General features: G+C 50.3%; 1 protein-coding gene across 22 annotated transcripts in view; it reads left to right on the top strand.

Moving 5' to 3' along the window:
- Positions 1-13,435, top strand: part of RBFOX3 (RNA binding fox-1 homolog 3) — a 526,282-nt gene that overhangs the window by 377,145 nt on the left and 135,702 nt on the right. For 18 of the 22 annotated variants that reach the window (XM_063799974.1, XM_063799978.1, XM_063799981.1 and 15 more), the window contains exon 4: positions 1,989-2,028. The exons of the other annotated variants lie outside the window; for them this stretch is intronic. The gene's annotated coding sequence lies outside the window, so the exon portion shown is untranslated. The remainder of the gene's footprint in view (positions 1-1,988; positions 2,029-13,435) is intronic. 22 annotated transcript variants of the gene reach the window in all.

Genomic DNA, 13,435 nt, shown 5'->3' with positions numbered 1-13,435 from the left:
ATTTTACTGGGGAGGAGACCAGGGGCTCCACAGGGCCACCTTGGAAATGGCCAGCCCAGTGCCCAGTTCAAGTTCAGCTGCTCCTTGGCCCATAGCCCTCCCTGATGCGGCTGGGAGGGGCCCGCCTATGAAGTACCCAATACCGCCATTGTGATCTGCACAAACTCCAGCAGGGAAGGCAGGCCCTGTGCATTTTGGTGTTCTGTGGCTACGTTCATTCTCGCCTCCCACAGGGCGGGGTACTTCTTTCCACCTGTGGGTGAGACAGGCAGATGGGGTAACCTGCTCTGGGGGACGGGCCAGCTGACTCAGTTACTGTGGCCACAGTCGCTTCACCAGCTGGGGCCTTGGTTTCTTTATCTGAAGAATGGGAAGAGTAAGAAGTGTACCTGCCTGCTAGAGCTGTTGGGAGGGCTGAATGAAGCAATGTACAGGCGGTGCCTGGCTCATAAACCATGCAAACTAAATGACCGCAGTAACCTTTTTACAGTGATGTGGATGAAGACGGTGGTGGTGATTTTTCTAGATCTGAAGAAAGAGGCCCAGTCTGACCGTCTTTCAATTCCAGAAGCTTTTCACTTGCTTTTATTTTTTGCACTAAGTTTTAAAAAATACGCACACATACACATATGCACGGGAGGCTGGGGGCAGGGAGTGGCGTCTTAACAGGTATGGATATTCTTTTTGGAGCAACGAAAAGGTTCAGGCATCAGAGAGCAGCGGTGATTGACAGCAGTGTGAATGCACTCAATACCACTGAATTGTACATTTGAAAATGGTTAAAATTGTAAATTGTATATTATGTCTATTTTACCACAATTAAAAAATGTGCAAGTCATGTACACAGAAAATTATGAAACATTACTAAAATAAAGGAAGGAAATCTAAGTTTGTTTAAAGCACACTATACACACACCCCTTTGTTTCTAAACTCCTCAGTGACCTACTAAGAAAAGGAAGGTGTCCAGGCACTCGTGTGAAGTTCCAGGTCCCAGTGAGCTAGCTTTGTGGCTTAGGCAGGAGTGGATACCCTGGCCCCAGGCCCTGGATTATAAAGTGAGTGGTGGTCCTTGCCAGTCTGTCCGTATCACTGAGCTGTTCCTGCTGCCGGTAGGTGCACCTGATTCACAATAACATACAACAATTGCCTCTATAATTATGTGTTTGGTGGGATTTAGAATTTGTTAAATAACTTTTCTTTAGTAATATAAAATGAATGTGCAGGCCAAGGTGGGTGGACTGCCCGAGCTCAGGAGGTTGAGACCACCCTGGGCAACATGGCGAGACCCCCGTCTCTACTAAAAATACAAAAAATTAGCTGGGCGTGGTGGCACACACCTGTACTCCCAGCTACTAGGGTGGCTGAGGCACAAGAATCGCTCGAACCCGGGAGGCGGAGGTTGCAGTGAGCCAAGATCGCACCATTGCACTCCAGACAGAGCGAGACTCCATCTCCAAAAACAAATAAATAAATAAAATGACCGTGCATGCCATGACCACACTCAAAGTGACCCCCGCCCTACACCTGGAGGAGGAAGCAAATCCCCACGGCGTGGCAGAGGAAACCCAGTGTGAAACTAAACGTCACCATCAACAAGCCACAAGGCCTGCGTTTGTGGACAACCTCAAACCAGGCTGGGGAGTGCTAGGAGAAGAGGAAGGGGATTGCTTGGAGTTTGAGGTGGGGGAAAAAAAAGGAACATCCAGAGTCGCAGAGAAAATGAGTCTGAAACCTCTGGGTGGCCGGTCCACCGTGCCCTGTTTTGCTTTATCTCTGCCTGTTATCTAAACGCCGCCTCCCAGCCATGCTTGAGATGCAGACGGCAGCCAGAGGTTAACCCAGGCAGGTTTCCTCGGACTCTCAGGGAGATGATGCTTCCACCTCCAGAGTTCCCTAGTCGATGAGCAAATAGCATCGCCAGCAACCACATGCATGATGACAACATTGATTGTGATTCTCTCTCCTTTCTCTCTTTTTCTTTTCTTAGAGAGCCCAGAGTGCCTCGGGGAAAATTGGCTGAATAAAAGGTATAAAGACTTTCTCTATTTTTCCTGAATAGTTTTTGACAGATATGAGCATGTTGAACATCTTGGGAGCTGCTGATAATGAAAGCCAGGAGTTTCTGGGGTTTCCCAGCCACTGGAGGGAGGAAGAGTTTGGGGGCTGTGGAGGGAAGGCTTGGCGCCGTTTAGCACCTCTATGTCGTGTTCTCTCTTGTCCCCCATGGATGAGCCCAAAATGTGCTGGGAAAGGCAGGACTGGGGGCCGGAGGGGCTGAAAGGGAAATGGATAAATGGGGTAAGGATGGAGGATGATTGTTTTTAGGCAATTCTGGCTGGCCTGAGAAGCAATGTCACTGCCTTCCTGATCCTTTCCCTCCCCCAACCCCAAGGTCCCCCACCCCAGGTGCTCCGCGCATGGCCACCCATCCCTCAGGCAGCCCCAGCTTGCTGGTCCAGGGTGGTCCAACTCATCTCCACGGCCTGGTCTCCTCGGGGAAGGGGCTTCGGATATCAGCTCAGTTCCCAGTGTTGACCCTCGCTGGGGGACTGGCTACTACTGCCTGAGCCCATTGGTCCATTGCTCTGTACCTCCAACCCCCATTATCCACCTGTGGCTGACCCCCTCCACAGATTCACTTGCAGAGTTTACTTTGGAGAGATTATTATACAAGTATGATGCTTCTGGACTTTCAATGGGGTTGTGTCCTGATAAACCCATCATAAGGTGAAAATATTGTAAGTCAAAAATGCATTTAATGGACCGGGCTTGGTGGCTCATGCTTGTAATCTGAACAGTTTGGGAGGCCAAGGTGGGCAGATCACCTGAGGTCAGGAGTTCAAGACCAGCCTGGCCAACATGGCGAAACCCTATCTCTACTAAAAATACAAAAATTAGCCAGGCATGGTGGCGGGTGCCTATAGTCCCAGCTACTGGTAGACCGAGGCAGGAGAATCACTTGAACCCGGGAGGCGGAGGTTGCATGAGCTGAGATCACACCACTGCACTCCAGCCTGGTCAACAGAGCAAGACTCCATCTCAAAAAAAAAAAAGCACTTAATGCCCCCAATAAACCCAACAAACATAAAGTTGAAAAATTCAAAGTCAATCGTAAGTCAAACCTTCGTAAGTTGGAGATCATCTGTAATGTATATTTAGTGTGAACAAAATTAGAAAATGCAGCCATCAGCCCTCAGGTGGCCTCTCTTCGCTAGGTCCTGGGTCTTGGGTGGTGTGTGCACAAGGCCAGCGCTGCGTTTTTCAAAAATCAGGACCGGAAACTAGATCCGTCAGCGTATGAAGTCTTCTTCAGCCAAAACTAGAAAAGTTTGGCACTCTTTTTTGTACCGCGTTTGCCCTAAGCCCGCCCTTGGCTCAGAAGTGGGCACTGACCAGATGGCCTGGAGCTAGACCTGACATTAGAACTAGACCTGGGCTAGACCTGAGCCGGGTGCTTCCGTCCTAGAAGCAGGTCACCTCGGAGCCACTCAGGACTGCGGGCAGAGGCAGCTCGGGCTCTGCTCCCGGCTCTCCGGCTTTCTAGCAGGAAGAGGACAAAGAGACAGAGCCCAGGGGGTCCCCTTCACATGGCCTCAGGCTTCCCACAGTGGGCCGTGTGTAACAGGGTCCCCCGTACCGAGTGGCTGCCTGTGTGTGTCAGGGTCAGATGCAGTTTTCCGTGGGAGTAGACAGGAAGGCCGTCGGGTGTTGGCCTCACAGGCGCCCCCAAGTGTTCACCACGAGGAGGGCAGCAGCCGTCACACAGCCGCCTCCTGAGATGCCACCGCTGTAAACTGAATCTATTTTACAGGGAAGCATCGGAAGGAGCCCCCAGGTGAGTCCCTTGTAGAATAAAGAATTCATTTGCCGGGCCGGGCGCGGTGGCTCACGCCTGTAATCCCAGCACTTTGGGAGGCCAAGGCGGGCGTATCACCTGAGGTCAGGAGTTCAAGACGAGCCTGGCCAATGTAGTGAAACCCCGTCTCTACTAAAAATACAAAAATTAGCCGGGCATGGTGACAGGCACCTATAATCCCAGCTACATGGGAGGCTGAGGCACGAGAATCACTTGAACCCGGGAGGCAGAGGTTGCAGTGAGCCGAGATTGCACCACTGCACTCCAGCCTGGGCAACAGAGCAAAACTCCGTCTAAAAAAAAAAAAAAAAAGGAATCCATTTGCACTCTATGTAAGAATGCAGTCATTTGCCTGGTCCTGTAAACTTGGATTTTTGCACGTTGGTTTTTTAAATAGTTTTATTGAAGTACAATGGGGGTATGATAAACTTCACAGAGAGTATGCAATTTGATAAGCTTTGATATATATGTATACCCATGACACCATCACCACAATCAAGATAATGGATGTATTCATCACCCCCAACCATTACATTGTGCCTTTTTGTAATCTCTTCCTCACACCCCACCCAATCCCCTCTTCCAAGGCAAGCACTGACTCTGCTTCTTGTCGCTGTAGAATATGTATATTTTCTGGAGTTTTATATAAATAGAATCATAGCATCTGTGGTCATTTTTTGCTTGGCTTCTTTCACTCCTCATAGTTATTCAGAGGTTCCTCTGTGATGTTGGACACAGATACTTTTCTCCTTGTTCTGGCCAAGTAGTATTCCACGCTGGGATTGAGCTACAAAGCGCTGACTCATTCATTCCTTGAAGGACATTTGGGCTGTTTCCAGTCTGGGGCTGTTACAAATAAAGCTGCTGTGAATATGTGTGTGCAAGTCTGTGCATGGACATATTCTTTGTTTTCTCTTGGGTGAAATGGCTGGATCTCAAGGTAAGTATATTTTAACGCCCTAAATAAGTGCCAAACGGTTTTCCAAAGTGGTTGCACGACTTTACATTCCCACCAGTCGTGGGTGAGAATTGCAGTTCTTCAGCCTCCGCAACCCTTGGTGTTGTCAGTCTTCATAACTTTAGCCATTTGACTAGGTGTGTAGCGGTAGCTCACTGGGGTTTTAATCTATATTTCCCTAGTGACTAATGATGTTGAGAATCTATTCGTATGGTTATTTGGCATTTATTATGTCTTCTTTGCTAAAAAGTAAAGAGTTTTTTTTCACCTATGCTTTCTTCTATATCTTCTATAGTTTCAGGTTTTACATTTAGTTCCACGATTTATCTCAAATTAGCTTTTGTGCATGGGGCAAGCTATAGATTGAGGTTTATTTTTCTCCATATGGATGTCCAATGATTTCATTATTACTTATTAAAAAGATCATCCTTTCCCCCATTGAATTGTCCCTGCAGTCTTATCAAAAATCAGTTGTCATGTGTATGTGAGTCTATGTCTGGGTTTGATATTCTGTTTCTTGGATCTGTTGGCCTGTCTTGATGCCAGTCCTACCACAGCTATTACAGTGATTGTTATGGCTTCCTAGTAAGTCTTGAAACCAGGTAATCTTCCTGTTCTTTGTCCTTCTTTTTCAAAGTTATATTGGCTCTTCTAGGCCCCTTACATTTCTATATGAATTTTAGAATTAGTGTGTAAATTTCTAAGAAAAAAAAAAAATGCCTGCTGGGATTTTGATCGGGATTGAATTGAATCTATAAGTCAGTTTGAGGGATTGATATGCCCATCTCACCTCGAATTGTAATCCCCATGTGTCAAAGGCAGGGCCAGGTGGAGGTAATTGGACCATGGGGGCGGTTTCCTGCATGCTGTTCTCGTGATAATGGGTGAGTCTCACGAGATCTGACGGTTTTGTAAGTGTCTGGTATTTGCCCGCTTGCGCTCATTCTGTCTCCTGCCGCCCTGTGAAGAGGTGTCTTCCGCCATGATTGTAAGTTTCTTGAGGCCTCCCCGGCCATGTGGAACTGTGAGTCAACTAAACCTCTTTCCTTTATAAATTATTCAGTTTTGGGTATTTCTTCATAGCAGCATGAGAACGGACTAATACAGCGATCATTGACATCTTAACAATACTGGGCCTTCTGACTCATAAACAAGGTATTTCTCTCCATTTATTTAGAACTTCTTTAATTTCATCAATGGTTTATGGTTTTCTGTGTATGGATTTTGCACATCTTTTCTTAGATTTATGCCAATGTCATTCATATTTTAATGCTTCTTAAAATGGTATTTTTCTTTCAATTTCTGATTGATTGTTGCTAGCGTATAGAAATAAAATAGATTTTTTGTACATTGATCTTGTGTCCTGCAGCCTTGCTAAATCTATTTACTAGTTCTAGTAGATTTTGTGTCAATTCTGTCAGATTTTCTATATAAATGATTATGTTAACAAAGGCAGTTTTCTTCTACAATAAATACAGCCCTGATATGCCCAGGGCTGTATTTATCCTAGGTCTGATTGTTCTTGCTACTAAGGCAGGGCTCTGCATGCTCTACCCAGTGCCCCATGAACAGTAAAGAGTTCCTGTTCCAATCTGACTAGTGAGGACTGAGCTACTCTGGCCCTGTGAGGGTGCCCAGTGCTGTGTCCTTCATCCCTCCAGGGGGTTCTCACCTCAACCTTGGGTGGTTTTCTCCAAAGCTTGTGCTGATCAGTACTCAGCTGAGTACTCAGTGGGACCCTCTGAGTATCTGTAGAGCTCTTTCTCTGTCCAGCTGTCTTCTCCCCATTGCTCTGTCTTATAACTCCAGCCACCTTGGATCCCCACCTCTCAGCTCTGTCTCCTCAACTCAGGGAGTACACCAGGCTTGACCTGCGGTCACTGCACCATGGCCTGAAAACTTCCTCAAGACAGTCAGCTGGGACGACTGTGCAGCTCCTCTATGACCAGCACTGGGGGATCTCTGCCCTTCACTGTATCTTGTCCAGTGTCTTGAAAACTAGTCTTCAGCTTGTTGTTATTGTTCTCGGAGGCAGGCACATCAGTCCCCATTTCTCCATCTTGACCAGAAGCAGAACTGTTTTCTTCTTTACACCGGATCTGTCTCTGCAGTAACTGCCCGGCTGCTGGAACAAACCCAGGCACATACACAGGCTGGGCCTGGCCCTTGTCCCCAGTCCCCTGCAGCGTGGAAGGAGACGAGCTACAGGGCTGTCAGAAGCACTCGTGAGCCTGGGACACACAGTCCTAGTGTAGAGACAGGCACCTTTGCTTCCCATGCCTTGAGAACAGCCTCCTCTCCTCAATGATGAGGGCTCTGCAGGAGCCAGAACTTAGCTCTGGAAAGGCTTAGCAAGTCTGCTTCACAGCGTTTCTTCTCAGGAACATTTTGATTGTAAAGAATAAGGAGAGCCGGGTGCCGTGGCTCACGTCTGTAATCCCAGCACTTTGGGAGGCCAAGGCGGGCGGATCACAAGGTCAGCAGATTGAGACCAGCCTGGCCAACATGGTGAAACCCCATCTCTACTAAAAAACAAAAGATTAGCCAGGTATGGTGGCAGGTGCCTGTAGTCCCAGCTACTCTGGAGGCTGAAGCAGGAGAATTGCTTGAACCCAGGAGGCAGAGGTAGCAGTGAGCCAAGATCGTACCACTGCACTCCAGCCTGGGTGACAAAGCAAGACTCCATCTCAAAAAAATAAATAAATAAATATGGAGAGAAAGTGAGAGAAAAACAATGCCTCCAAGCCTCTCAAAGACTGGGTGGTGAGGAACATGAGAAAACTGGAGAGAAGGGAACCTAGAGGCTGACAGCAACCCAACCAGCCTCATCATCATTGCGTGTCACTGTGCCTCTGGGCTGCACCCCCCCTGCCCCCAGTGAGAATAGCTGAGGAGGACCCATGAGAAGCTGAGCCTGTTTGGTCTTCCAAATCATGGTCCCTGCACCTGCCTCAACTGAGTCAGATACACCCAATCCTTTATCTGGGCACAGCATCTCCAGCTGATTAGGAGCTTGGACACAGGTCATCACAAGTGAAACCTGCCATCCCATGTCATCCGTACAACAGGCCTGTTCAAAAGGCAGGAATGGTGTCCCTATTCTACAGATGAGGAAACTGAGGCTTAGGATGGGTCGATTATTTACCCAGGCCCACGTTGGAAGTGGCCAAGGCAAGACCACAGCCCTGGTTGTTCAGCCTTCTTTTCACACTGAGAATTTCCCTGGAGAAGTCAAGCCTCCCTGTAGGAGACTGTGGATTTCACGGGTTTGGATTTCTGAGCCCATTCCCATCCCCACCTCCTCATGCCACCCCAAAGGAGCTCTCTGACCAGTGGGAGACACAGAGGACTCCACCCTTCCTGGCCCACTTGAGCTCTCCTGTCTTTTTTTTTTTTTTTTTTTTTTTTTTGAGATGGAGTCTTGCTCTGTCACCCAGGTTGGAGTGTAGTGGCACCATCTCAGCTGCCTGTAACCTCCACCTCCCAGGTTCAAGCAATTATCCTGCTTCAGTCTCTTGAGTAGCTGGGATTGCAGATGTGCACCACCACACTTGGCTAATTTTTTTGTATTTTTAGTAGAGATGGGGTTTCGCCATGTTGGTCAGGCTGGTGTCAAACTCCTGACCTCAAGAGATCTGCCCTCCTCGGCCTCCCAAAGTGCTGGGATTACAGATGTAAGCCACCACGCCCAGCCCTGTCCTTTTTTTTTTTTTTTTTTTTTTTTGAGACAGAGTCTCATTCACACTGTCACCCAGGCTGGAGTGCGATGGCACAGTCTCGGCTCACTGCAACCTCTGCCTACCATGCTCAAGCCATTCTCCTGCCTCAGCCTCCCAAGTAGCTGGGATTACAGGCGTATGCCACCACGCCTGGCTAATTTTTTTGTATTTTTAGTAGAGATGGGATTTCACCATATTGGCCAGGCTGGTCTTGAACTCCTGACCTCAAGTGATCCGCCCACCTCGGCCTCCCAAAGTGCTGGGATTACAGGCATGAGCCACTGCGCCCGGCCCTCTCCTGTCCTTTGAGAGAACATTTCCAATATCAGAGTTGCCAGCTGCCTAGCTTCATGGGACTGCAAGGCTCCTGCCTCACCAGAGTGTTTTGTAATGAGTCAGGTGGCAGGAGCGCTTGGTATGCACACACGTGTTTGGACTAGTGCATCAGTTAGGCTACCGTGATGGGGGAAATAAAGAGCAATGCCCCAGAATGTTGACCACAAAGGGTTAACCCAAACTCACGGCCATTTCTGACTCTGAGAAGGCCAAAGCTGCTTTGATCCACGTCAGGGATGCAGCCTGGGCACTGCTTGTTGGCAAATCAGCTCCCAAACGCTCAAGTTCTGCATCACGGAACCTGAAGGGGGTCCCTGGTGCCTCCCTCGGCTTTCTGGATGTATCCAGTTGGGTGGTTTTGTGCTACCCATGAAAGAAGCAGGACATTAAACATTTGAGATAGGATCGGAGGACAATGGAAAGAAATCTGTGAGTGTGTGTGTGTTTGTGTGGAAGTATGAAAACCCCAAGTCTGTGTTTTCCCCAGAGTATTAATTACAGCTGGAGAGGAGGCTTGTCCGGGCGTGTTCCGCTTGGGCAGAGTAATTTCTCCCTGGTTTTCAGGGAGCGGGAGGCGTCACGGTGCAGAGAGCAGGACACACACCTCTCTCTCAGGCTTCATGGCCGCCCCGCCCGCTCCAGAGCGGACAGCTTTGCCAAGGCACAGGCCGGAGGGAACTTAGAGAGCCCACGGATAGCGCCAGGGAGGAGAGGCGAGATAGTGAGGTCTTGACACAATCCCACTTAAGACAGAACAGGTGACGAGAGAGACCTGTGAGCAACTTAGAAGGAGGAGCAGGCCAGGCTCCGTCCTACGGAGGAAGGGCAGGGAAGACATGCGTCCCTGGCCGGCCTGGCTGCCCACACCTGGGTCCTTCTGACCCTGCAGGCCTTACATTGACGCTGACCGCAGGGCCCCTTGTCTCTCCAGAGGATTCATAGGGGGAGGTCCACAAAGAAGGTGGGTTTTATTGCTGTTGGTGGCTAAAAAGCTGCAGTACCTATCTGCTCCCCACTAAGCAAAGTGGAGGTCCCTGCAATGTGATGGCTACAATTCAGGACCTTGCTGGCCTTGGCATTACCAGCTCAGAAGGAAAAACCAACACAGAGGCCCCGAGCACACCTTCCCCTGCCCCTGGATTTCTCCCACCCTCACCTGGACACTGAGGCCACCCGCCTGCATCCCTCAGGGTGGTCAGGGTCTTCCTGGGCACTTTGCTTTTTGCCTCTTGGCCATCACATGTGCTCCAGTTATAAGCCATGGAAAAGTGAGTAACCGCCGCCAGTCAGCCTCCCCACGCCACCATCCCCCAGCCAGGCGGGAATGAGCGGGGCCCTGTGCTGAATCCTTCTCTATGGCAGAGTCCCCCAGTGGCATCAGAGACCTGCTCATCTCCTGTGCTGTGAGCACAAATGACGTGCTTGAGATGCAACAAGGAGCCAAACAAAGCCCCTGCCCTGGACGAGCTGATGCTCAAACAATACTCACCCCCTCCTAGGGGTGGGCTGGATTTCTGACATCCATGGGGACACCTCCATCTGGTCCATGGGATCAAAGGACACCAGCCCGGGAGGAAAAGGGGAAACCACTCCGAAACTGAGGTCCAACCTGCCTCTGTGGATGTTCTCTGGCTCGCTGCTTCGCTGGACCTCTCAGGACTTACTTTGTCCCTCCTCTGCTGGAATTAGCCTCTGGGGACTCAACACACAGAACTGGTGGTCTCGGCCAAAACCAGCAAGAAGTCTCCATGGCTCCTTTGCTGAGTGTCCAGCCTGCCAACTGGCTGGCGCTTGCAGATGAGTTAGAGGGAGAGGGAAGGAGGGAGGGAAGAGACACGGGAGTGAGAAAGGGGAGCGAGGCGGGGTTGGAGGCACCACAGCCTTCTGCTGCTTCTGCAGATGCTCCGCGCAGGCCAGAGTGAGAGGTCCCTGCCCAGAATGCTGAGTGGGTTCCCTCAGGCCTGGCAGGTCCCAGAGCCTCCCGAGCAACTTGTCAGAGCTGGAGTCTGTCCTTATCCAGCCTCACGCTGGTGTAGAAATTTGCCAGCCTCACGCTCCCTCCTTCCTAACTCACGTACCTGCAAATGCCCATGTCCCTTGATTAATGTGATTTTTTTATCCAATACCTGTGTGCCAGACCCTCCACCTTGGTGACTGCTAAACCCCCATAGTCACCCCAGGAAGGTAAATGTTGCCATCCCCACTCTACCAAAAAGGGAACGGAGGCTCAGAAAGGTTAAGTAATCTGCTCAAAGCTGCCCAGCAGGACAGTAGCTGGTCTGGAATTTGAGCTCAGGTCTGAGTGTTGCCACATCCCAGGCTCCTCCTGCTCCACAGGGTGATGCCCAGGACACACTGGGTGCAGTCACAGACCCCATGCGTTCTCTTGACCACGGTGGGAAGCATAGCAGGCAGGTGACTGCTCATCAGGCCAGGAAGCCATCCCCACCTCCCCGTGAATACCAACCGTTACAAAATCCTCAGGCTGAGCAGAGATGGTCATGAGGTCCATCTTTAGACACCTGGCCCACTTCCTATCCAGGGAATGTGCTGTTGGGGGTGACGCTAAAACTGTTAAAGCCCAAGTTGGACTGCGCTCCTCCTCTGCTCCAAATCCTCCTGTGACTCCCACTTCTCTTGGAGAAAGGCCAAAGTCCTCACAATACCCTCCCATATAGGACCTCCTATGATCTGACCACTTCTCCCACTGCTGCCTGCCCACTCTCATTACTCCAGCCCATGGGCCACCTTGCTGGTTCCCCAAATAGCTAGACACATCCCATGATGTGGAATGCCCTTTGCCAGGGGTATTCTTTTTGCTGGAATATTCTCCCTAGAAAGCCTCAGAGCCCCCTCTTTGGGCCTATCCAGATGGGCCTGAACATCACCTCATCAATTACACTTACTCTGACCACCTGGCTGAACACTGCAGCCCCCTCCTCTGCCCTCCCAGACCCCCATCCTGCTTCCCCCCACCATTATTGCCCTTTGACATGCAAGACAATTTTCTAAATTATGTTTGTTGACTCTCCTCCCCAGTATGGGGTAAAGCCCAGGAGTGCAGGAAGGAAGTGCAGGAAGGTTAGCCTGTTTGGTTCAAAGCTGGGTCCCTGGTGTGGAATGGACCCAGCCTGCAGTTGGCACCTCACACACATTTGTGGACTTGCTGCTGAGGCAGAAGCGACCCAGTACCCCCTCCGGCTTTGCCCAGCAGCCCCCTACCCAGCTGGGGTCTGTGGGTCCTTGAGGCATGGACACACGCTCCCCTTGGCTGTGAGGAGTTCCAGAGTCAATCCAGCAACCGAGCACTGGGCTGAGCACTTACAGAATTGATCCGGGGGCTTGGGCACATGGCTCATGCCTTTAATCCCAGCACTTTGGGAGGCTGAGGTGGGCACATCACTTGAGGTCAGGAGTTTGAGACCAGCCTGGGCAACATGGTGAAATCCCGTCTCTACTAAAAATACTAAAATTAGCCGGGTGTGTTGGTGCATGCTTGTAATCCCAGCTATTCGGGAGGCTGAGACATGAGAATCGCTTGAACCCGGGAGGTGGAGGTTGCGGTGAGTCCAAATGGTGCCACTGCATTCCAGCCTGAGCAACAGAGTGAGAACCTGTCTGAAAAAAAAAAAGAATGGAGGGAGGGGACAGCAGTGCTGGGGAGGGGACTGGCCAGCGAGTGCTGCCCAGGGAGGAAGCTTGAGATTGGGAGACAGCCGAACTTTCCAAAGAGGGAGAGAGGCTGACTGTGCAAGCCATGTGGGCTGTGTACGTGCTGGTCTCCTTTCACTGAAGACTGGACGGTGGAAAGGCAGGGGCATGTTTTGCGTAGGTGACGTGTGTGAATGGTCAAAGGGCACTGGCTCCTGGGGTGTCTCTAATGGTGCGCCACAAGGCTGGGCTCTCAACCCTATGCTAGTCACACCTTTCACCAGCAGTTCTGTAAACATTTAGTAGGCATGATGATCAAATTCTTATTCTTCTAAAGATGAGAGGAATAACTAATAGTTTTCCTGGTTAGCTGGCTAGCACCAGGGGTTAAATTCACTAAATGTAACAAGACTAAATGTAAAATCTTGCTCTGAGTTCCAAAAACACCTGTTGGATGAGTACAAGAGAAAGAAGACTTAGGGGCTGTCACTGATCACAAATTCAGTACAATTAGAGTGACCAGATGACGCATCCTCCAAACTGCAGCCCTGTTAATAATTACAGTGTAAACCAATTGTGTCCCCAGGAAGCTGGAGGGACGATGACTCCAAAGCTAAGTGGCTGCCCTCCAAGCTGACTCTGTTTAGATGGCATGGGTAAGGTCCACTCTGGATCACCTCGGGGGATCCCTGGGCCGCAGGGCCACCTGGAATGTTATTTTCACCCTGGAGTTCCCAGCTATGGGCCAGGGGATGTTTCACAGCCAAGTGGACAAGACGGGGTAGAGACCCAAATGCACCCTAAAGGAAATGGCCCCAGGGACCAGCACTGTGTGCCCAGAGGAGGAAAGAGCTGGTTGATCTGTCTTGGAAAGCTCAAGGGCTGGCCTGTGGAAGGGAAAGTCCACACAATGC

The sequence above is a fragment of the Pan troglodytes genome, chromosome 19 (genome assembly GCF_028858775.2).
Source record: "Pan troglodytes isolate AG18354 chromosome 19, NHGRI_mPanTro3-v2.0_pri, whole genome shotgun sequence".
Lineage (NCBI taxonomy): Eukaryota > Metazoa > Chordata > Mammalia > Primates > Hominidae > Pan > Pan troglodytes.
This window is presented reverse-complemented; position numbering and strand designations above follow the sequence as displayed.